Source organism: Triturus cristatus, chromosome 11, assembly GCF_964204655.1.
Source record: "Triturus cristatus chromosome 11, aTriCri1.1, whole genome shotgun sequence".
Classification (NCBI taxonomy): domain Eukaryota; kingdom Metazoa; phylum Chordata; class Amphibia; order Caudata; family Salamandridae; genus Triturus; species Triturus cristatus.
The window spans coordinates 1142408769-1142431849 of NC_140594.1; the positions used below are offsets into that span (position 1 = coordinate 1142408769).

At 49.3% G+C, this 23081-nt stretch overlaps 4 non-coding genes across 4 annotated transcripts; all 4 read right to left on the reverse strand.

The window, feature by feature from the left end:
* Positions 1-16028: 16028 nt before the first annotated feature.
* Positions 16029-16100, reverse strand: TRNAG-UCC (transfer RNA glycine (anticodon UCC)). The gene has a single exon. It is a non-coding gene; the product is annotated as a tRNA-Gly (tRNA).
* Positions 16101-19197: 3097 nt separating this feature from the next.
* Positions 19198-19269, reverse strand: TRNAG-UCC (transfer RNA glycine (anticodon UCC)). Its single transcript has one exon. It is a non-coding gene; the product is annotated as a tRNA-Gly (tRNA).
* A 1346-nt stretch (positions 19270-20615) lies between these two features.
* On the reverse strand, positions 20616-20687 carry TRNAG-UCC (transfer RNA glycine (anticodon UCC)). Its single transcript has one exon. It is a non-coding gene; the product is annotated as a tRNA-Gly (tRNA).
* Positions 20688-22199: 1512 nt separating this feature from the next.
* On the reverse strand, positions 22200-22271 carry TRNAG-UCC (transfer RNA glycine (anticodon UCC)). Its single transcript has one exon. It is a non-coding gene; the product is annotated as a tRNA-Gly (tRNA).
* Between the last annotated feature and the right edge of the window lie 810 nt (positions 22272-23081).

Genomic DNA, 23081 nt, shown 5'->3' on the forward strand with positions numbered 1-23081 from the left:
CATGGTTTTGGAGTGAAAAATGACCCTTTTTTTGGCAAAGTGACTAGCTGTAGATTTTGTACCCTAGCCCTGCCGGCACCTAGGGAAACCTAGCAAACCTATACATTTCTGAAAACTAGACACCCAGGGGAATCCAGGATGGGGTGACTTGACTGCCTCCCACCATGGTCTGTTACCCAGAATCCCTTGCAAACGTAAAAAATTGACAAAAAAAACACATTTTCCCCACATTTCTGTGATGGAAAGTTCTGGAATCTGCGTGGATCCACAAATTTCCACCCACCCCGCGTTCCCCAAAGTCCTACGAGAAAAATGGTACCTCACTTGTGCGGGTCGGCCTAGTGCCCGCGACAGGAAACGGCGCAAAACGCAACGTGGTTTTGGAGTGAAAAATGACCCTTTTTTTGGCAAAGTGACTAGCTGTAGATTTTGTACCCTAGCCCTGCCGGCACCTAGGGAAACCTAGCAAACCTATACATTTCTGAAAACTAGACACCCAGGGGAATCCAGGATGGGGTGACTTGACTGCCTCCCACCATGGTCTGTTACCCAGAATCCCTTGCAAACGTAAAAAATTGACAAAAAAAACACATTTTCCCCACATTTCTGTGATGGAAAGTTCTGGAATCTGCGTGGATCCACAAATTTCCACCCACCCCGCGTTCCCCAAAGTCCTACGAGAAAAATGGTACCTCACTTGTGCGGGTCGGCCTAGTGCCCGCGACAGGAAACGGCGCAAAACGCAACGTGGTTTTGGAGTGAAAAATGACCCTTTTTTTGGCAAAGTGACTAGCTGTAGATTTTGTACCCTAGCCCTGCCGGCACCTAGGGAAACCTAGCAAACCTATACATTTCTGAAAACTAGACACCCAGGGGAATCCAGGATGGGGTGACTTGACTGCCTCCCACCATGGTCTGTTACCCAGAATCCCTTGCAAACGTAAAAAATTGACAAAAAAAACACATTTTCCCCACATTTCTGTGATGGAAAGTTCTGGAATCTTCGTGGATCCACAAATTTCCACCCACCCCGCGTTCCCCAAAGTCCTACGAGAAAAATGGTACCTCACTTGTGCGGGTCGGCCTAGTGCCCGCGACAGGAAACGGCGCAAAACGCAACGTGGTTTTGGAGTGAAAAATGACCCTTTTTTTGGCAAAGTGACTAGCTGTAGATTTTGTACCCTAGCCCTGCCGGCACCTAGGGAAACCTAGCAAACCTATACATTTCTGAAAACTAGACACCCAGGGGAATCCAGGATGGGGTGACTTGACTGCCTCCCACCATGGTCTGTTACCCAGAATCCCTTGCAAACGTAAAAAATTGACAAAAAAAACACATTTTCCCCACATTTCTGTGATGGAAAGTTCTGGAATCTGCGTGGATCCACAAATTTCCACCCACCCCGCGTTCCCCAAAGTCCTACGAGAAAAATGGTACCTCACTTGTGCGGGTCGGCCTAGTGCCCGCGACAGGAAACGGCGCAAAACGCAACATGGTTTTGGAGTGAAAAATGACCCTTTTTTTGGCAAAGTGACTAGCTGTAGATTTTGTACCCTAGCCCTGCCGGCACCTAGGGAAACCTAGCAAACCTATACATTTCTGAAAACTAGACACCCAGGGGAATCCAGGATGGGGTGACTTGACTGCCTCCCACCATGGTCTGTTACCCAGAATCCCTTGCAAACGTAAAAAATTGACAAAAAAAACACATTTTCCCCACATTTCTGTGATGGAAAGTTCTGGAATCTGCGTGGATCCACAAATTTCCACCCACCCCGCGTTCCCCAAAGTCCTACGAGAAAAATGGTACCTCACTTGTGCGGGTCGGCCTAGTGCCCGCGACAGGAAACGGCGCAAAACGCAACATGGTTTTGGAGTGAAAAATGACCCTTTTTTTGGCAAAGTGACTAGCTGTAGATTTTGTACCCTAGCCCTGCCGGCACCTAGGGAAACCTAGCAAACCTATACATTTCTGAAAACTAGACACCCAGGGGAATCCAGGATGGGGTGACTTGACTGCCTCCCACCATGGTCTGTTACCCAGAATCCCTTGCAAACGTAAAAAATTGACAAAAAAAACACATTTTCCCCACATTTCTGTGATGGAAAGTTCTGGAATCTTCGTGGATCCACAAATTTCCACCCACCCCGCGTTCCCCAAAGTCCTACGAGAAAAATGGTACCTCACTTGTGCGGGTCGGCCTAGTGCCCGCGACAGGAAACGGCGCAAAACGCAACGTGGTTTTGGAGTGAAAAATGACCCTTTTTTTGGCAAAGTGACTAGCTGTAGATTTTGTACCCTAGCCCTGCCGGCACCTAGGGAAACCTAGCAAACCTATACATTTCTGAAAACTAGACACCCAGGGGAATCCAGGATGGGGTGACTTGACTGCCTCCCACCATGGTCTGTTACCCAGAATCCCTTGCAAACGTAAAAAATTGACAAAAAAAACACATTTTCCCCACATTTCTGTGATGGAAAGTTCTGGAATCTGCGTGGATCCACAAATTTCCACCCACCCCGCGTTCCCCAAAGTCCTACGAGAAAAATGGTACCTCACTTGTGCGGGTCGGCCTAGTGCCCGCGACAGGAAACGGCGCAAAACGCAACGTGGTTTTGGAGTGAAAAATGACCCTTTTTTTGGCAAAGTGACTAGCTGTAGATTTTGTACCCTAGCCCTGCCGGCACCTAGGGAAACCTAGCAAACCTATACATTTCTGAAAACTAGACACCCAGGGGAATCCAGGATGGGGTGACTTGACTGCCTCCCACCATGGTCTGTTACCCAGAATCCCTTGCAAACGTAAAAAATTGACAAAAAAAACACATTTTCCCCACATTTCTGTGATGGAAAGTTCTGGAATCTGCGTGGATCCACAAATTTCCACCCACCCCGCGTTCCCCAAAGTCCTACGAGAAAAATGGTACCTCACTTGTGCGGGTCGGCCTAGTGCCCGCGACAGGAAACGGCGCAAAACGCAACGTGGTTTTGGAGTGAAAAATGACCCTTTTTTTGGCAAAGTGACTAGCTGTAGATTTTGTACCCTAGCCCTGCCGGCACCTAGGGAAACCTAGCAAACCTATACATTTCTGAAAACTAGACACCCAGGGGAATCCAGGATGGGGTGACTTGACTGCCTCCCACCATGGTCTGTTACCCAGAATCCCTTGCAAACGTAAAAAATTGACAAAAAAAACACATTTTCCCCACATTTCTGTGATGGAAAGTTCTGGAATCTGCGTGGATCCACAAATTTCCACCCACCCCGCGTTCCCCAAAGTCCTACGAGAAAAATGGTACCTCACTTGTGCAGGTCAGCCTAGTGCCCGCGACAGGAAACGGCGCAAAACGCAACGTGGTTTTGGAGTGAAAAATGACCCTTTTTTTGGCAAAGTGACTAGCTGTAGATTTTGTACCCTAGCCCTGCCGGCACCTAGGGAAACCTAGCAAACCTATACATTTCTGAAAACTAGACACCCGGCGGTTTCCAGGGAGGTATGGCTTGCGTGGATCCCCCAACGTTTCCTTACCCAGAATCCCCTGCAAACCTCAATTTTTGCTCAAAAAATCACTTTTTTCACACATTTTGGGGTGGGAAAGTAGTGGCATCACCGGGCTCACACAAATTTACCACCACCCAGCGTTCCCCCAGGTCTCCCGATAAAAATGGTGCCTCACTTGTGTGGGAGGCCCAAGTACCCGCGGCAGGCAAGGGCCCCAAACGTAGTGAGGCGACCTCAAGATGGCCTATCGCCAAATCACCTGGTTTTGCAAGGGGGGTCACTTTGGTTTTTGGCCCGGTGCGCGGCGGCCATCTAGGGAAACATACCAAACCCAGGCATTTTTGAAAACTAGACACCCGGCGGCTTCCAGGGAGGTATGGCTTGCGTGGATCCCCCAACGTTTCCTTACCCAGAATCCCCTGCAAACCTCAATTTTTGCTCAAAAAATCACTTTTTTCACACATTTTGGGGTGGGAAAGTAGTGGCATCACCGGGCTCACACAAATTTACCACCACCCAGCGTTCCCCCAGGTCTCCCGGTAAAAATGGTGCCTCACTTGTGTGGGAGTCCCAAGTACCCGCGGCAGGCAAGGGCCCCAAAGGTAGTGAGGCCACCTCAAGATGGCCTATCGCCAAACCACCTGGTTTTGCAAGGGGGGTCACTTTGGTTTTTGGCCCGGTGCGCGGCGGCCATCTAGGGAAACCTACCAAACCCAGGCATTTTTGAAAACTAGACACCCGGCGGCTTCCAGGGAGGTATGGCTTGCGTGGATCCCCCAACGTTTCCTTACCCAGAATCCCCTGCAAACCTCAATTTTTGCTCAAAAAATCACTTTTTTCACACATTTTGGGGTGGGAAAGTAGTGGCATCACCGGGCTCACACAAATTTACCACCACCCAGCGTTCCCCCAGGTCTCCCGGTAAAAATGGTGCCTCACTTGTGTGGGAGGCCCAAGTACCCGCGGCAGGCAAGGGCCCCAAAGGTAGTGAGGCCACCTCAAGATGGCCTATCGCCAAACCACCTGGTTTTGCAAGGGGGGTCACTTTGGTTTTTGGCCCGGTGCGCAGCGGCCATCTAGGGAAACCTACCAAACCCAGGCATTTTTGAAAACTAGACACCCGGCGGCTTCCAGGGAGGTATGGCTTGCGTGGATCCCCCAACGTTTCCTTACCCAGAATCCCCTGCAAACCTCAATTTTTGCTCAAAAAATCACTTTTTTCACACATTTTGGGGTGGGAAAGTAGTGGCATCACCGGGCTCACACAAATTTACCACCACCCAGCGTTCCCCCAGGTCTCCCGGTAAAAATGGTGCCTCACTTGTGTGGGAGGCCCAAGTACCCGCGGCAGGCAAGGGCCCCAAAGGTAGTGAGGCCACCTCAAGATGGCCTATCGCCAAACCACCTGGTTTTGCAAGGGGGGTCACTTTGGTTTTTGGCCCGGTGCGCGGCGGCCATCTAGGGAAACCTACCAAACCCAGGCATTTTTGAAAACTAGACACCCGGCGGCTTCCAGGGAGGTATGGCTTGCGTGGATCCCCCAACGTTTCCTTACCCAGAATCCCCTGCAAACCTCAATTTTTGCTCAAAAAATCACTTTTTTCACACATTTTGGGGTGGGAAAGTAGTGGCATCACCGGGCTCACACAAATTTACCACCACCCAGCGTTCCCCCAGGTCTCCCGGTAAAAATGGTGCCTCACTTGTGTGGGAGGCCCAAGTACCCGCGGCAGGCAAGGGCCCCAAAGGTAGTGAGGCCACCTCAAGATGGCCTATCGCCAAACCACCTGGTTTTGCAAGGGGGGTCACTTTGGTTTTTGGCCCGGTGCGCGGCGGCCATCTAGGGAAACCAACCAAACCCAGGCATTTTTGAAAACTAGACACCCGGCGGCTTCGAGGGAGGTATGGCTTGCGTGGATCCCCCAACGTTTCCTTACCCAGAATCCCCTGCAAACCTCAATTTTTGCTCAAAAAATCACTTTTTTCACACATTTTGGGGTGGGAAAGTAGTGGCATCACCGGGCTCACACAAATTTACCACCACCCAGCGTTCCCCCAGGTCTCCCAGTAAAAATGGTGCCTCACTTGTGTGGGAGGCCCAAGTACCCGCGGCAGGCAAGGGCCCCAAAGGTAGTGAGGCCACCTCAAGATGGCCTATCGCCAAACCACCTGGTTTTGCAAGGGGGGTCACTTTGGTTTTTGGCCCGGTGCGCGGCGGCCATCTAGGGAAACCTACCAAACCCAGGCATTTTTGAAAACTAGACACCCGGCGGCTTCCAGGGAGGTATGGCTTGCGTGGATCCCCCAACGTTTCCTTACCCAGAATCCCCTGCAAACCTCAATTTTTGCTCAAAAAATCACTTTTTTCACACATTTTGGGGTGGGAAAGTAGTGGCATCACCGGGCTCACACAAATTTACCACCACCCAGCGTTCCCCCAGGTCTCCCGGTAAAAATGGTGCCTCACTTGTGTGGGAGGCCCAAGTACCCGCGGCAGGCAAGGGCCCCAAAGGTAGTGAGGCCACCTCAAGATGGCCTATCGCCAAACCACCTGGTTTTGCAAGGGGGGTCACTTTGGTTTTTGGCCCGGTGCGCGGCGGCCATCTAGGGAAACCTACCAAACCCAGGCATTTTTGAAAACTAGACACCCGGCGGCTTCCAGGGAGGTATGGCTTGCGTGGATCCCCCAACGTTTCCTTACCCAGAATCCCCTGCAAACCTCAATTTTTGCTCAAAAAATCACTTTTTTCACACATTTTGGGGTGGGAAAGTAGTGGCATCACCGGGCTCACACAAATTTACCACCACCCAGCGTTCCCCCAGGTCTCCCGGTAAAAATGGTGCCTCACTTGTGTGGGAGGCCCAAGTACCCGCGGCAGGCAAGGGCCCCAAACGTAGTGAGGCAACATCAACATTGCCTATCCCAAAGGTCGCCTCACTACGTTTGGGGCCCTTGCCTGCCGCGGGTACTTGGGCCTCCCACACAAGTGAGGCACCATTTTTACCGGGAGACCTGGGGGAACGCTGGGTGGTGGTAAATTTGTGTGAGCCCGGTGATGCCACTACTTTCCCACCCCAAAATGTGTGAAAAAAGTGATTTTTTGAGCAAAAATTGAGGTTTGCAGGGGATTCTGGGTAAGGAAACGTTGGGGGATCCACGCAAGCCATACCTCCCTGGAAGCCGCCGGGTGTCTAGTTTTCAAAAATGCCTGGGTTTGGTAGGTTTCCCTAGATGGCCGCCGCGCACCGGGCCAAAAACCAAAGTGACCCCCCTTGCAAAACCAGGTGGTTTGGCGATAGGCCATCTTGAGGTGGCCTCACTACCTTTGGGGCCCTTGCCTGCCGCGGGTACTTGGGCCTCCCACACAAGTGAGGCACCATTTTTACCGGGAGACCTGGGGGAACGCTGGGTGGTGGTAAATTTGTGTGAGCCCGGTGATGCCACTACTTTCCCACCCCAAAATGTGTGAAAAAAGTGATTTTTTGAGCAAAAATTGAGGTTTGCAGGGGATTCTGGGTAAGGAAACGTTGGGGGATCCACGAAAGCCATACCTCCCTGGAAGCCGCCGGGTGTCTAGTTTTCAAAAATGCCTGGGTTTGGTAGGTTTCCCTAGATGGCCGCCGCGCACCGGGCCAAAAACCAAAGTGACCCCCCTTGCAAAACCAGGTGGTTTGGCGATAGGCCATCTTGAGGTGGCCTCACTACCTTTGGGGCCCTTGCCTGCCGCGGGTACTTGGGCCTCCCACACAAGTGAGGCACCATTTTTACCGGGAGACCTGGGGGAACGCTGGGTGGTGGTAAATTTGTGTGAGCCCGGTGATGCCACTACTTTCCCACCCCAAAATGTGTGAAAAAAGTGATTTTTTGAGCAAAAATTGAGGTTTGCAGGGGATTCTGGGTAAGGAAACGTTGGGGGATCCACGAAAGCCATACCTCCCTGGAAGCCGCCGGGTGTCTAGTTTTCAAAAATGCCTGGGTTTGGTAGGTTTCCCTAGATGGCCGCCGCGCACCGGGCCAAAAACCAAAGTGACCCCCCTTGCAAAACCAGGTGGTTTGGCGATAGGCCATCTTGAGGTGGCCTCACTACCTTTGGGGCCCTTGCCTGCCGCGGGTACTTGGGCCTCCCACACAAGTGAGGCACCATTTTTACCGGGAGACCTGGGGGAACGCTGGGTGGTGGTAAATTTGTGTGAGCCCGGTGATGCCACTACTTTCCCACCCCAAAATGTGTGAAAAAAGTGATTTTTTGAGCAAAAATTGAGGTTTGCAGGGGATTCTGGGTAAGGAAACGTTGGGGGATCCACGCAAGCCATACCTCCCTGGAAGCCGCCGGGTGTCTAGTTTTCAAAAATGCCTGGGTTTGGTAGGTTTCCCTAGATGGCCGCCGCGCACCGGGCCAAAAACCAAAGTGACCCCCCTTGCAAAACCAGGTGATTTGGCGATAGGCCATCTTGAGGTCGCCTCACTACGTTTGGGGCCCTTGCCTGCCGCGGGTACTTGGGCCTCCCACACAAGTGAGGCACCATTTTTACTGGGAGACCTGGGGGAACGCTGGGTGGTGGTAAATTTGTGTGAGCCCGGTGATGCCACTACTTTCCCACCCCAAAATGTGTGAAAAAAGTGATTTTTTGAGCAAAAATTGAGGTTTGCAGGGGATTCTGGGTAAGGAAACGTTGGGGGATCCACGCAAGCCATACCTCCCTGGAAGCCGCCGGGTGTCTAGTTTTCAAAAATGCCTGGGTTTGGTAGGTTTCCCTAGATGGCCGCCGCGCACCGGGCCAAAAACCAAAGTGACCCCCCTTGCAAAACCAGGTGGTTTGGCGATAGGCCATCTTGAGGTGGCCTCACTACCTTTGGGGCCCTTGCCTGCCGCGGGTACTTGGGTCTCCCACACAAGTGAGGCACCATTTTTACCGGGAGACCTGGGGGAACGCTGGGTGGTGGTAAATTTGTGTGAGCCCGGTGATGCCACTACTTTCCCACCCCAAAATGTGTGAAAAAAGTGATTTTTTGAGCAAAAATTGAGGTTTGCAGGGGATTCTGGGTAAGGAAACGTTGGGGGATCCACGCAAGCCATACCTCCCTGGAAGCCGCCGGGTGTCTAGTTTTCAAAAATGCCTGTGTTTGGTAGGTTTCCCTAGATGGCCGCCGCGCACCGGACCAAAAACCAAAGTGACCCCCCTTGCAAAACCAGGTGGTTTGGCGATAGGCCATCTTGAGGTGGCCTCACTACCTTTGGGGCCCTTGCCTGCCGCGGGTACTTGGGCCTCCCACACAAGTGAGGCACCATTTTTACTAGGAGACCTGGGGGAACGCTGGGTGGTGGTAAATTTGTGTGAGCCCGGTGATGCCACTACTTTCCCACCCCAAAATGTGTGAAAAAAGTGATTTTTTGAGCAAAAATTGAGGTTTGCAGGGGATTCTGGGTAAGGAAACGTTGGGGGATCCACGCAAGCCATACCTCCCTGGAAGCCGCCGGGTGTCTAGTTTTCAAAAATGCCTGGGTTTGGTAGGTTTCCCTAGATGGCCGCCGCGCACCGGGCCAAAAACCAAAGTGACCCCCCTTGCAAAACCAGGTGGTTTGGCGATAGGCCATCTTGAGGTGGCCTCACTACCTTTGGGGCCCTTGCCTGCCGCGGGTACTTGGGCCTCCCACACAAGTGAGGCACCATTTTTACCGGGAGACCTGGGGGAACACTGGGTGGTGGTAAATTTGTGTGAGCCCGGTGATGCCACTACTTTCCCACCCCAAAATGTGTGAAAAAAGTGATTTTTTGAGCAAAAATTGAGGTTTGCAGGGGATTCTGGGTAAGGAAACGTTGGGGGATCCACGCAAGCCATACCTCCCTGGAAGCCGCCGGGTGTCTAGTTTTCAAAAATGCCTGGGTTTGGTAGGTTTCCCTAGATGGCCGCCGCGCACCGGGCCAAAAACCAAAGTGACCCCCCTTGCAAAACCAGGTGGTTTGGCGATAGGCCATCTAGAGGTGTCCTCACTACCTTTGGGGCCCTTGCCTGCCGCGGGTACTTGGGCCTCCCACACAAGTGAGGCACCATTTTTACCGGGAGACCTGGGGGAACGCTGGGTGGTGGTAAATTTGTGTGAGCCCGGTGATGCCACTACTTTCCCACCCCAAAATGTGTGAAAAAAGTGATTATTTGGGCAAAAATTGAGGTTTGCAGGGGATTCTAGGTAAGGAAACGTTGGGGGATCCACGCAAGCCATACCTCCCTGGAAGCCGCCGAGTGTCTACTTTTCAGAAATGCGTGGGTTGGAAAGGTTTCCCTAGATGCCCGCCGATCCCTGGGCAAAAAACAAAAGTAACCCCCCTTGCATAACCAGATTACCTATTGTTACTACAGCGTGAGAATTTAGGAATAATACTGCAAAGAAAATGTGGCAGACAATTTGAGGTTTACAGGACAATGGGGATAAAAAATATTTTTCAAATCACTAGAGAGACATCACCATAAACTCCCAAAGGTTTTCGACAATATCTACAGTTGGTGGGTTATTCTTACATGGAAAGTGTACCTTGGCAGAGAAACAAAAAAAAAAGATTCCTGCACAACCATCTATTCCTCAAACACACACACATACTGGTTGGATTTGGCACGAGGGCAAGTCATGGTTCAGTGTATTAAATTTTATTAACAAGAGATTTCACAAATATGAAATGCACTGTCAATAATTAAATTCACAAAAAACCAAACCAATGACTTGCAGCTCGTGAGCTGTAAAGCCACGTCAAGGCACCAACCGCTTTACAGGCCATTCACACACCTTTCATACGTGATACAAACAAGACCATTCGCACCACCAGGTACAAAAGCAACACAGTACAAAAATCACCAAAAAGGGACAAGGTACACCCTGCTTCAAAAAAACAAATATTACTGCACAGTCATCTAACCCGCAAGCACACGCACATACTGGTTGGATTTGGCACGAGGGTGAGTGATGGTTCAGTAGATAAAATTGTATTACCAAGTGATTTCACAAAAAATGAAATGCACTGGTAATAATTGAAAGGGCAAGAAACTGAACCATTGACTCACAGCTCGTGAGCTGTAAAGCCACGACAAGGCACCAACCTCTTTACAGGCCATTCATACACCTTTCATACGTGTGAGACATACAAAACCATTCACACCGCCAGCCGCGGGCCCATCACATAACAAAACTCACACCGGCACACAGCGCCATTCAAGGGCCCATCACTTTCACACGCCCACAATCCAGACACAGCAACTACACAGGCAGAAGGATTGCGTGGAGTGGCACTCAGCTAGCAGTGTGTGTAGTGACCAGCAGAAAGTCACTACTCGCACACAGCCAGCCAAGCACCGGTCGACACACACCGCTAGCCAAACGCCAGTCCACGCACACCGCTAGCCAAGCGCCAGTCCAGGCACACCGCCATCCAATCGCCAGTCCAGGCACACCGGCAGCCAATCGCCAATCCACCTACACCGCCAGCCAAGCTCCAGTCCACGGACACCACCAGACAAGCACCATTCCACACACACCGCCAGCCAAGCTCCAGTCCACACACACCACCAGACAAGCTCCAGTCCACGGACACCACCAGCCAAGCTCCAGTCCACGGACACCACCAGCCAAACACCAGTCCGCACACACCACCAGTCCACACACACTGCCAGCCAAGTACCAGTCCACGCACAGCGCCAGCCAAGCACCATTCCACGCACACCACCAGCCAAGCACCATTCCACGCACACCGCCAGCCAAGCACCATTCCACGCACACCACCAGCCACGCACACCGCCAGCCAAGCACCATTCCACGCACACCACCAGCCACGCACCAGTCCACGCACACCGCCAGTCCATGCACACCGCCAGTCCACGCACACCGTCAGCCAAGCACCATTCCACGCACACCACCAACCAAGTGCCAGTCCACACACACCAACAGCCAAGCGCAAGCCTACACACACCGCCATCACATTTTGGATTTTTTTAGAAAAAAATAAAAACACAAACAAATTGCAAATAGATACAAATCTTCTAACAGAAAATCAGCAACTAAATACATTGCACTAACACCAACATTGAAACAGAATCAAATTATCCAAAGAATACAGACCAGCCAGTTCACTTTACCACTCAAGAATCCTCCCAAAAATTTTTTCGCGTGTGGTACGCTCTAAAACAAGCAGAGAGACACAGTGCAGGATGAGAGGGACAATCGGGGCAGTACATACGACTCTCCTTCCGCAAACCTCTTCGCCAACAGACTCTACATCTCCTACTGGGAAAATCTTTTGCGGGTGTGGGAGGAATGTGTTCTGGAAAGTGGCGTTCTTTCAATCTAGCAACATCCTCCACCAGTCCAACTCTAGGAACACTTGCCTGTTCCACTACAACAAGGCTGCCTATTACAGACTCCTGAAACTTAACAAAAGTCATCTTTGACTCAGGGCAAGAATCCTGGAACACAACAAAAGCATTAAACATTGCCAAGTGGAAAAGATGGATAGCCAACTTCTTGTACCAAATGTAAGCCTTACGAAGAGCAGTGTAAGGTTCCAACCTCTGATCTACTCTGTCAACACCACCCATGTACCTATTATAGTCTAAAACACATACAGGTTTGCGCGCTTCAGCGACCTGACCCCAAACAGTCACAGGTGCAGTGCTTTCATCATGGATGGAAGTCAGCATGTAGACATCTCTCCTGTCTGTAAACTTCACAGCAAGAAGCTCCTGGCAACGCAACGCACTGCACTGTCCCCGCACAAGCTTTTGACAAACAAGTTCTTTCGGAAAACCTTTACGGTTACAGCGAACTGTGCCACAAGCAAAAGTGTCCACTTTGGCCAATTCCCTGAACAACCGTACACCAGTGTAGAAGTTATCTACATATAAATGGTGGCCTTTGTTAAAAAATCCTCTTCCAAGTTCCCAAACAATTTTCTCAGTCACTCCAAAAGTGGACGGACAACCAGGGAGGTTAAACCTAGATTCCTTACCGGTGTACACCCTGAAATTAGAGACATATCCAGTCCTACTGTCACACAGCATATACAGCTTTATTCCATAGCGTGCCCTCTTACTAGGAATGTATTGCCTAAAAACCAAGCGGCCCTTGAACAACACCAAAGACTCATCCACTGCAATTTCTCTACCAGGGGCATAAATCTCAGAAAATCGATCAACAAAGTGATCAAGGACAGGCCTAATCTTAAAAAGACGGTCACAATCAGGGTGATCTCGTGGCAACGCTAAACCATTATCTACAAAGTGCATCATCCGAAGCAGAAGCAAATACCTGTCACGACTCATGACTGCCGGAAAAATAGACGTTGCCATCAAGGGACTGCTAGACCAATATGAAGCCAATGATGGCTTCCTTAGCAAGCCCATCAAAAAAGTTAAACCCAAGAACTTCTTCATCTCTTCAACATTTGTGGGAGTCCACCGGGTAGCTCTAGAGTGTGGCTTAAGACTGGCACTGTTGTCCCTCAAAAACTGTTCGGCATACAAATTAGTCTGCTCAACAATCTCTGCCAAAAACACATCGTCCATAAACAACTGAAAAAAATTTACAGGCAAAAAGTTCTCGGTATTCACTCTAGACCCTGGAACACCAGTAAACTCAGGAAATTCCGGCTGCACCATGCCAGGGGCAACCCAGAGGTCATCACTTTCAACGGGAAGACTTGCAGCCCCAGCCTGCAGCCCAGATGTCTCTTGCCGCACTACACCAACGGAAAGGCTTGCAGCCCCAGCCTGCAGCCCAGATGCCTCTTGCCGCACTACACCAACGGGAAGCCTTGCAGTCCCAGCCTGCAGCCCAGATGTCTCTTGCCGCACTACACCAACGGGAAGCCTTGCAGTCCCAGCCTGCAGCCCAGATGCCTCTTGCCGCACTATCGGCACATCAGTCTCCTCCTCTAACACAGGCACTTCATCCGCGCTAAGAGTATCTTCATCATCCGATGACCCCATACGGAGAGAAAACTCACTGCCAGAATCGTCCCCTGCCCCCTCTCCCTCAGAAGCAGAGTCAGTCTCTGACCCAATATCAGAGGAAGACTCAAACAGCAAACCAACAACCTGCTGAGCAGTCATCCTGCGGCTAGCCATTATACCTACTAAGATGGAAGACTGCACAAACAAGTCAACAACAACCAACAATGTGCAAACCAAGTAAGTAAAGAAATGTGTACCTTATATCAATAAGATCAATGTACTCAAAAACTATACAATCCAAAATCAAAAGAGACAGCTACACTCACCAGAAACAAACTCTGCAGTGACACAGCAAAGACCAACGATATCAAACTAGAAAGAAGAAAAAAAAAAAAATTACTCACAAGACAACAAAATACACATCATGCACCAATGCAAAAAGTTTTTGAAACTCAAAAACCAAACATACTGCTATTATTACACCATTTGCAAAAAAAAACAGGCAGAGAAATCAAACACATTTGCATTGTACAAAAAAACAGTCTCTTACCAAACTACACAAACAGCAAAACCACCAGAACCAAAATGTCACCGTGAACAGAAGAAAAGCCTTCACCTAGAACAAAAAAGTAAACAAAAAAAACATTACAATTGGAAATCACAAAACATATAACAATAAACATTATAACATGCCATGTCACTACCCAAATGGTCAATCGGTTTGTGTGCCAGGTCAGGCAGAAAACAGCAGGAAAAAAAAGGCTATTCAGTCCCGGGGCAGGTGACCCAAATACATATAACAAATTGCACCCTGGAAGCGAGGGGTCACTTCTATTTCTAATTGAACTAATTCCCTGGTGTCTAGTGGGCTTTTCTGCCTCCAATGGGAGCAGAAACGGCAAAAAAATAAAACCGATCTGCCCACAGAGGGGGCAGAAAAGTCTTCAAAACATTTAGGGGCCCAAGGAAGCGACCCTTGCCCAAGGGGTCGCTTCCTACAATAATATTTATATCCCTGGTGTCTAGTGGGCTTTTCTGCCCCCCCCCAAAGAGCAGAAACGGACAGAAAGACGACCAATCTGCCCCCAGGGGGGGGCAGAAAAGTATTCTAAAAAATTAGGCCGCAAAGGAAGCGACCCTTGCCCAAGGGGTCGCTTCCTACATAAAGAAAAAGACATCCCTGGTGTCTAGTGGGCTTTTCTGCCCCCCCTGGGGGCAGAAACGGGCAGAAAGACGACCGATCTGCCCCCAGGGGGGGCAGAAAAGTCTCCTAATCACTTTACCACCCTAGGAAGCGACCCTTGCCCAAGGGGTCGCTTCCTACATAACGAAATAGACATCCCTGGTGTCTAGTGGGCTTTTCTGCCCCCCCTAGGGGGAGAAACGGGCAGAAAGAAGACCGATCTGCCCCCAGGGGGGGCAGAAAAGTCTTCAAATTATTTGGCCCCCAAAGGAAGCGACCCTTGCCTAAGGGGTCGCTTCCTACATAGCATAACCAATATCCCTGGTGTCTAGTGGGCTTTTCTGCCCCCCCCGGGGGCAGAAACGCGCAGAAAGCGGACCGATCTGCCCCCAGGGGGGGCAGAAAAGACTTCAACAAAATTTGCCCCCAAGGAAGTGACCCTTGCCCAAGGGGTCGCTTCCTACATAGTAGGAACAGCATCCCTGGTGACTAGTGGGCTTTTCTGCCCCCCCCCGGGGGCAGAAACGCGCAGAAAGCGGGCCGATCTGCCCCCAGGGGGGGCAGAAAAGACTTTGCCAAATTTTCGTCCCCAAGGAAGCGACCCTTGCCTAAGGGGTCGCTTCCCAAACTCCAAATCCAAAATCCCTGGTGTCTAGTGGGGCATCCCTACTCCACGATCGCGACGCTGTGCGCGATCGTGGAGCAGGAATGCCCTGTATTGAGAGATCGGGGGAGAGGAAATACTCTTTCCTCTCCCCCGATGCCTCAATACTAGAGATTTCACCGCCGCGGCCCCCACCAGACGCCAAACACCTACCTCTGCTCCCCTCGGACGCGCTGGAAGAAATGGATTCCAGCGCGTCCAACGCTTCCTGATGACGCCGGCGCGCGCTGTGCGCGCTGACGTCATCAGAAAGCGTGGGGGGGCTCGGGGGGGGTCGGGGGTGGCAGCGGAAGCTCTTCCGCTGCCACCCCTGTAAAGGGGGCCAAGATCGAGGGACAAGGGGGGGAGCGCCAGCGCTTCCCCCGGGGGCTGTCCTCATGACGGAACGGTTCCGTCATGAGCACAGCCCAACCGATGCTCATGACGGAACCGTTCCGTCATGAGCATCGAAGGGGTTAAAATAGGGTTGCTGGGGTTATAATGTCTGGTCGGGGCTCAGCCCTTTCATTGCCTGCCCACAGCAAAATATTTATTATCAGCACATGTGAGTGGTGAGTGCTTTATGGAAAATAGCATATATTGGGACAATGAATGTAGCAGATGAGGCGATCGAGATGTCTACCTACGTGTTTGTTTATTTTTTTATATAACGGCTGATTATTCTGTTTCTGATATTTCAGTTTTGTGACATGTTGCATTAAAATATATCCTGCTTGGAGAATATATAAATATTTGCACTGCGTTGGCCGGGAATCGAACCCAGGTCAACTGCTTGGAAGGCAGCTATGCTCACCACTATACCACCAACGCCCTCTGATGTGTGTCCTCTAGGTTCCAGATGTTACAACGCCGAGTGCAGTGGCAATCTTGCACCGGTTCCAATGGTGCATTTGGTGTGGATACCAACATGAAAAGCAGTAGAAATTGTCTTGCAGAGGGTAAAGAACTGGGGATTGAAACCAAGGACAAAGCTGTGCAGAAGAGAAGAAATGGAAAGCAGCAGTACAAATAGTGGAAATGAGCATATGGGCAGCATCGGAAGCAAAGCAGCGAAGAGAAAGGGAGTAAATTCCATGAAATGCATAGGAGATTGATAAAAGCAGAACAAAAAGGGAAGAATGAAATTCAAAGCATGCCCCGAAAAACGTGTGAAGGTCCCACCTGTCATTTATGCTTCTAATTGGGTATCTTTACTTTCAAAGTATAGGGTTGATCCTTTGACGATCACTCTCTTGATTTACAGCAGAGACAGATAGTTGAGAAGTCTTTTCTCACATAGCTAGCACAAGCCTGCGCTTTTCCTTGCTGGCAGGGTGGAAATGACAGATTAGTCCTAGGAAGAAAAATCAAGCAATATTAGCAGAGGATGGTTTCGATCCATCGACCTCTGGGTTATGGGCCCAGCACACTTCCGCTGCGCCACTCTGCTCCCTTGTGAAAGTGCTCTCTTTATGCAGAAGAGGAGCTTTCAGCGGAGTGGCAAGGGATTGGAGGGGCTCTCTCCTCATTTGCCTAAGCACATCGCAAGGTATGCTGGGTACAGAAAATCTTCATCTTCCCCACTCACAGTCAGTCATAACTGAAAGTGCAGACCCTCTTAGGAATTAGCCGTTTCAGGCCTTTACCAAGACAGCAGCTCTCTGTCCCTGTCCTTTCTCTGTGATCCTAGCACTAGCATACTCAGGATTTGGCTTTACCTGGGAGCTAGAGATCTACCCGGTGAGGGGAGGCTTTTGAGCGTTTGGGAGCGTTCGGGACGTGAGAGGACGCTGGACAGGAAACTATGCCAATTTGAAGTATCCAACCTTCCTGCTGCAGCGAGAGGCTCTTTCCGTGGAAATCTGCCACTTGGAGTCCTCTCAACTTGCCCTCTGATAAAACATTTTTCTGAGCCGCAGTTACATCCGATGGTTACAAGGTGGCGCTGCATTCAGGTGAGAGCACAAGTATGCACAAAATCTTGGGGACTTTTGCCAGATTTATCGGTGGATCTTGCCTATTATTTTCAGAGGCTAGATATCGCCTAGAAATGCTTTTTAAAATAGGGTTGCTGGGGTTATAATGTCTGGTCGGGGCTCAGCCCTTTCCTTGCCTGCCCCCAGCAAAATATTTATTATCAGCACATGTGAGTGGTGAGTGCTTTATGGAAAATAGCATATATTGGGACAATGAATGTAGCAGATGAGGCGATCGAGATGTCTACCTACGTGTTTGTTTATTTTTTTATATAACGGCTGATTATTCTGTTTCTGATATTTCAGTTTTGTGACATGTTGCATTAAAATATATCCTGCTTGGAGAATATATAAATATTTGCACTGCGTTGGCCAGGAATCGAACCCGGGTCAACTGCTTGGAAGGCAGCTATGCTCACCACTATACCACCAACGCCCTCTGATGTGTGTCCTCTAGGTTCCAGATGTTACAACGCCGAGTGCAGTGGCAATCTTGCACCGGTTCCAATGGTGCATTTGGTGTGGATACCAACATGAAAAGCAGTAGAAATTGTCTTGCAGAGGGTAAAGAACTGGGGATTGAAACCAAGGACAAAGCTGTGCAGAAGAGAAGAAATGGAAAGCAGCAGTACAAATAGTGGAAATGAGCATATGGGCAGCATCGGAAGCAAAGCAGCGAAGAGAAAGGGAGTAAATTCCATGAAATGCATAGGAGATTGATAAAAGCAGAACAAAAAGGGAAGAATGAAATTCAAAGCATGCCCCGAAAAACGTGTGAAGGTCCCACCTGTCATTTATGCTTCTAATTGGGTATCTTTACTTTCAAAGTATAGGGTTGATCCTTTGACGATCACTCTCTTGATTTACAGCAGAGACAGATAGTTGAGAAGTCTTTTCTCACATAGCTAGCACAAGCCTGCGCTTTTTCTTGCTGGCAGGGTGGAAATGACAGATTAGTCCTAGGATGAAAAATCAAGCAATATTAGCAGAGGATGGTTTCGATCCATCGACCTCTGGGTTATGGGCCCAGCACGCTTCCGCTGCGCCACTCTGCTCCCTTGTGAAAGTGCTCTCTTTATGCAGAGGAGGAGCTTTCAGCGGAGTGGCAAGGGATTGGTGGGGCTCTCTCCTCATTTGCCTAAGACCATCGCAAGGTATGCTGGGTACAGAAAATCTTCATCTTCCCCACTCACAGTCAGTCATAACTGAAAGTGCAGACCCTCTTAGGAATTAGCCGTTTCAGGCCTTTACCAAGACAGCAGCTCTCTGTCCCTGTCCTTTCTCTGTGATCCTAGCACTAGCATACTCAGGATTTGGCTTTACCTGGGAGCCAGAGATCTACCCGGTGAGGGCTTGCCCGGTGTGAGGCTTTTGAGCGTTTGGGAGCGTTCGGGACGTGAGAGGACGCTGGACAGGAAACTATGCCAATTTAAAGTATCCAACCTTCCTGCTGCAGTGAGAGGCTCTTTCCGTGGAAATCTGCCACTTGGAGTCCTCTCAACTTGCCCTCTGATAAAACATTTTTCTGAGCCGCAGTTACATCCGATGGTTACAAGGTGGCGCTGCATTCAGGTGAGAGCACAAGTATGCACAAAATCTTGGGGACTTTTGCCAGATTTATCGGTGGATCTTGCCTATTATTTTCAGAGGCTAGATATCGCCTAGAAATGCTTTTTTAAAATAGGGATGCTGGGGTTATAATGTCTGGTCGGGGCTCAGCCCTTTCATTGCCTGCCCCCAGCAAAATATTTATTATCAGCACATGTGAGTGGTGAGTGCTTTATGGAAAATAGCATATATTGGGACAATGAATGTAGCAGATGAGGCGATCGAGATGTCTACCTACGTGTTTGTTTATTTTTTTATATAACGGCTGATTATTCTGATATTTCAGTTTTGTGGCATGTTGCATTAAAATATATCCTGCTTGGAGAATATATAAATATTTGCACTGTGTTGGCCGGGAATCGAACCCGGGTCAACTGCTTGGAAGGCAGCTATGCTCACCACTATACCACCAACGCCCTCTGATGTGTGTTCTCTAGGTTCCAGATGTTACAACGCCGAGTGCAGTGGCAATCTTGCACCGGTTCCAATGGTGCATTTGGTGTGGATACCAACATGAAAAGCAGTAGAAATTGTCTTGCAGAGGGTAAAGAACTGGGGATTGAAACCAAGGACAAAGCTGTGCAGAAGAGAAGAAATGGAAAGCAGCAGTACAAATAGTGGAAATGAGCATATGGGCAGCATCGGAAGCAAAATAGGGTTGATCCTTTAACGATCACTCTCTTGAATTACAGCAGAGACAGATAGTTGAGAAGTCTTTTCTCACATAGCTAGCACAAGCCTGCGCTTTTCCTTGCTGGCAGGGTGGAAATGACAGATTAGTCCTAGGAAGAAAAATCAAGCAATATTAGCAGAGGATGGTTTCGATCCATCGACCTCTGGGTTATGGGCCCAGCACGCTTCCGCTGCGCCACTCTGCTCCCTTGTGAAAGTGCTCTCTTTATGCAGAGGAGGAGCTTTCAGCGGAGTGGCAAGGGATTGGTGGGGCTCTCTCCTCATTTGCCTAAGCACATCGCAAGGTATGCTGGGTACAGAAAATCTTCATCTTCCCCACTCACAGTCAGTCATAACTGAAAGTGCAGACCCTCTTAGGAATTAGCCGTTACAGGCCTTTACCAAGACAGCAGCTCTCTGTCCCTGTCCTTTCTCTGTGATCCTAGCACTAGCATACTCAGGATTTGGCTTTACCTGGGAGCCAGAGATCTACCCGGTGAGGGCGAGGCTTTTGAGTGTTTGGGAGCGTTCGGGACGTGAGAGGACGCTGGACAGGAAACTATGCCAATTTGAAGTATCCAACCTTCCTGCTGCAGCGAGAGGCTCTTTCCGTTGAAATCTGCCACTTGGAGTCCTCTCAACTTGCCCTCTGATAAAACATTTTTCTGAGCCGCAGTTACATCCGATGGTTACAAGGTGGCGCTGCATTCAGGTGAGAGCACAAGTATGCACAAAATCTTGGGGACTTTTGCCAGATTTATCGGTGGATCTTGCCTATTATTTTCAGAGGCTAGCTATCGCCTAGAAATGCTTTTTAAAATAGGGTTGCTGGGGTTATAATGTCTGGTCGGGGCTCAGCCCTTTCATTGCCTGCCCCCAGCAAAATATTTATTATCAGCACATGTGAGTGGTGAGTGCTTTATGGAAAATAGCATATATTGGGACAATGAATGTAGCAGATGAGGCGATCGAGATGTCTACCTACGTGTTTTTTTTTTTTTTATATAACGGCTGATTATTCTGATATTTCAGTTTTGTGACATGTTGCATTAAAATATATCCTGCTTGGAGAATATATAAATATTTGCACTGCGTTGGCCGGGAATCGAACCCGGGTCAACTGCTTGGAAGGCAGCTATGCTCACCACTATACCACCAACGCCTTCTGATGTGTGTTCTCTAGCTTCCAGATGTTACAACGCCGAGTGCAGTGGCAATCTTGCACCGGTTCCAATGGTGCATTTGGTGTGGATACCAACATGAAAAGCAGTAGAAATTGTCTTGCAGAGGGTAAAGAACTGGGGATTGAAACCAAGGACAAACTTGTGCAGAAGAGAAGAAATGGAAAGCAGCAGTACAAATAGTGGAAATGAGCATATGGGCAGCATCGGAAGCAAAGCAGCGAAGAGAAAGGGAGTAAATTCCATGAAATGCATAGGAGATTGATAAAAGCAGAACAAAAAGGGAAGAATGAAATTCAAAGCATGCCCCGAAAAACGTGTGAAGGTCCCACCTGTCATTTATGCTTCTAATTGGGTATCTTTACTTTCAAAGTATAGGGTTGATCCTTTGACGATCACTCTCTTGATTTACAGCAGAGACAGATAGTTGAGAAGTCTTTTCTCACATAGCTAGCACAAGCCTGCGCTTTTCCTTGCTGGCAGGGTGGAAATGACAGATTAGTCCTAGGAAGAAAAATCAAGCAATATTAGCAGAGGATGGTTTCGATCCATCGACCTCTGGGTTATGGGCCCAGCACGCTTCCGCTGCGCCACTCTGCTCCCTTGTGAAAGTGCTCTCTTTATGCAGAGGAGGAGCTTTCAGCGGAGTGGCAAGGGATTGGTGGGGCTCTCTCCCCTCATTTGCCTAAGCACATCGCAAGGTATGCTGGGTACAGAAAATCTTCATCTTCCCCACTCACAGTCAGTCATAACTGAAAGTGCAGACCCTCTTAGGAATTAGCCGTTTCAGGCCTTTACCAAGATAGCAGCTCTCTGTCCCTGTCCTTTCTCTGTGATCCTAGCACTAGCATACTCAGGATTTGGCTTTACCTGGGAGCCAGAGATCTACCCGGTGAGGGCGAGGCTTTTGAGTGTTTGGGAGCGTTCAGGACGTGAGAGGACGCTGGACAGGAAACTATGCCAATTTGAAGTATCCAACCTTCCTGCTGCAGCGAGAGGCTCTTTCCGTGGAAATCTGCCACTTGGAGTCCTCTCAACTTGCCCTCTGATAAAACATTTTTCTGAGCCGCAGTTACATCCGATGGTTACAAGGTGGCGCTGCATTCAGGTGAGAGCACAAGTATGCACAAAATCTTGGGGACTTTTGCCAGATTTATCGGTGGATCTTGCCTATTATTTTCAGAGGCTAGATATCGCCTAGAAATGCTTTTTAAAATAGGGTTGCTGGGGTTATAATGTCTGGTCGGGGCTCAGCCCTTTCATTGCCTGCCCCCAGCAAAATATTTATTATCAGCACATGTGAGTGGTGAGTGCTTTATGGAAAATAGCATATATTGGGATAATGAATGTAGCAGATGAGGCGATCGAGATGTCTACCTACGTGTTTGTTTATTTTTTTATATAACGGCTGATTATTCTGTTTCTGATATTTCAGTTTTGTGACATGTTGCATTAAAATATATCCTGCTTGGAGAATATATAAATATTTGCACTGCGTTGGCCGGGAATCGAACCCGGGTCAACTGCTTGGAAGGCAGCTATGCTCACCACTATACCACCAACGCCCTCTGATGTGTGTCCTCTAGGTTCCAGATGTTACAACGCCGAGTGCAGTGGCAATCTTGCACCGGTTCCAATGGTGCATTTGGTGTGGATACCAACATGAAAAGCAGTAGAAATTGTCTTGCAGAGGGTAAAGAACTGGGGATTGAAACCAAGGACAAAGCTGTGCAGAAGAGAAGAAATGGAAAGCAGCAGTACAAATAGTGGAAATGAGCATATGGGCAGCATCGGAAGCAAAGCAGCGAAGAGAAAGGGAGTAAATTCCATGAAATGCATAGGAGATTGATAAAAGCAGAACAAAAAGGGAAGAATGAAATTCAAAGCATGCCCCGAAAAACGTGTGAAGGTCCCACCTGTCATTTATGCTTCTAATTGGGTATCTTTACTTTCAAAGTATAGGGTTGATCCTTTGACGATCACTCTCTTGATTTACAGCAGAGACAGATAGTTGAGAGTCTTTTCTCACATAGCTAGCACAAGCCTGCGCTTTTCCTTGCTGGCAGGGTGGAAATGACAGATTAGTCCTAGGAAGAAAAATCAAGCAATATTAGCAGAGGATGGTTTTGATCCATCGACCTCTGGGTTATGGGCCCAGCACGCTTCCGCTGCGCCACTCTGCTCCCTTGTGAAAGTGCTCTCTTTATGCAGAGGAGGAGCTTTCAGCGGAGTGGCAAGGGATTGGTGGGGCTCTCTCCTCATTTGCCTAAGCACATCGCAAGGTATGCTGGGTACAGAAAATCTTCATCTTCCCCACTCACAGTCAGTCATAACTGAAAGTGCAGACCCTTTTAGGAATTAGCCGTTTCAGGCCT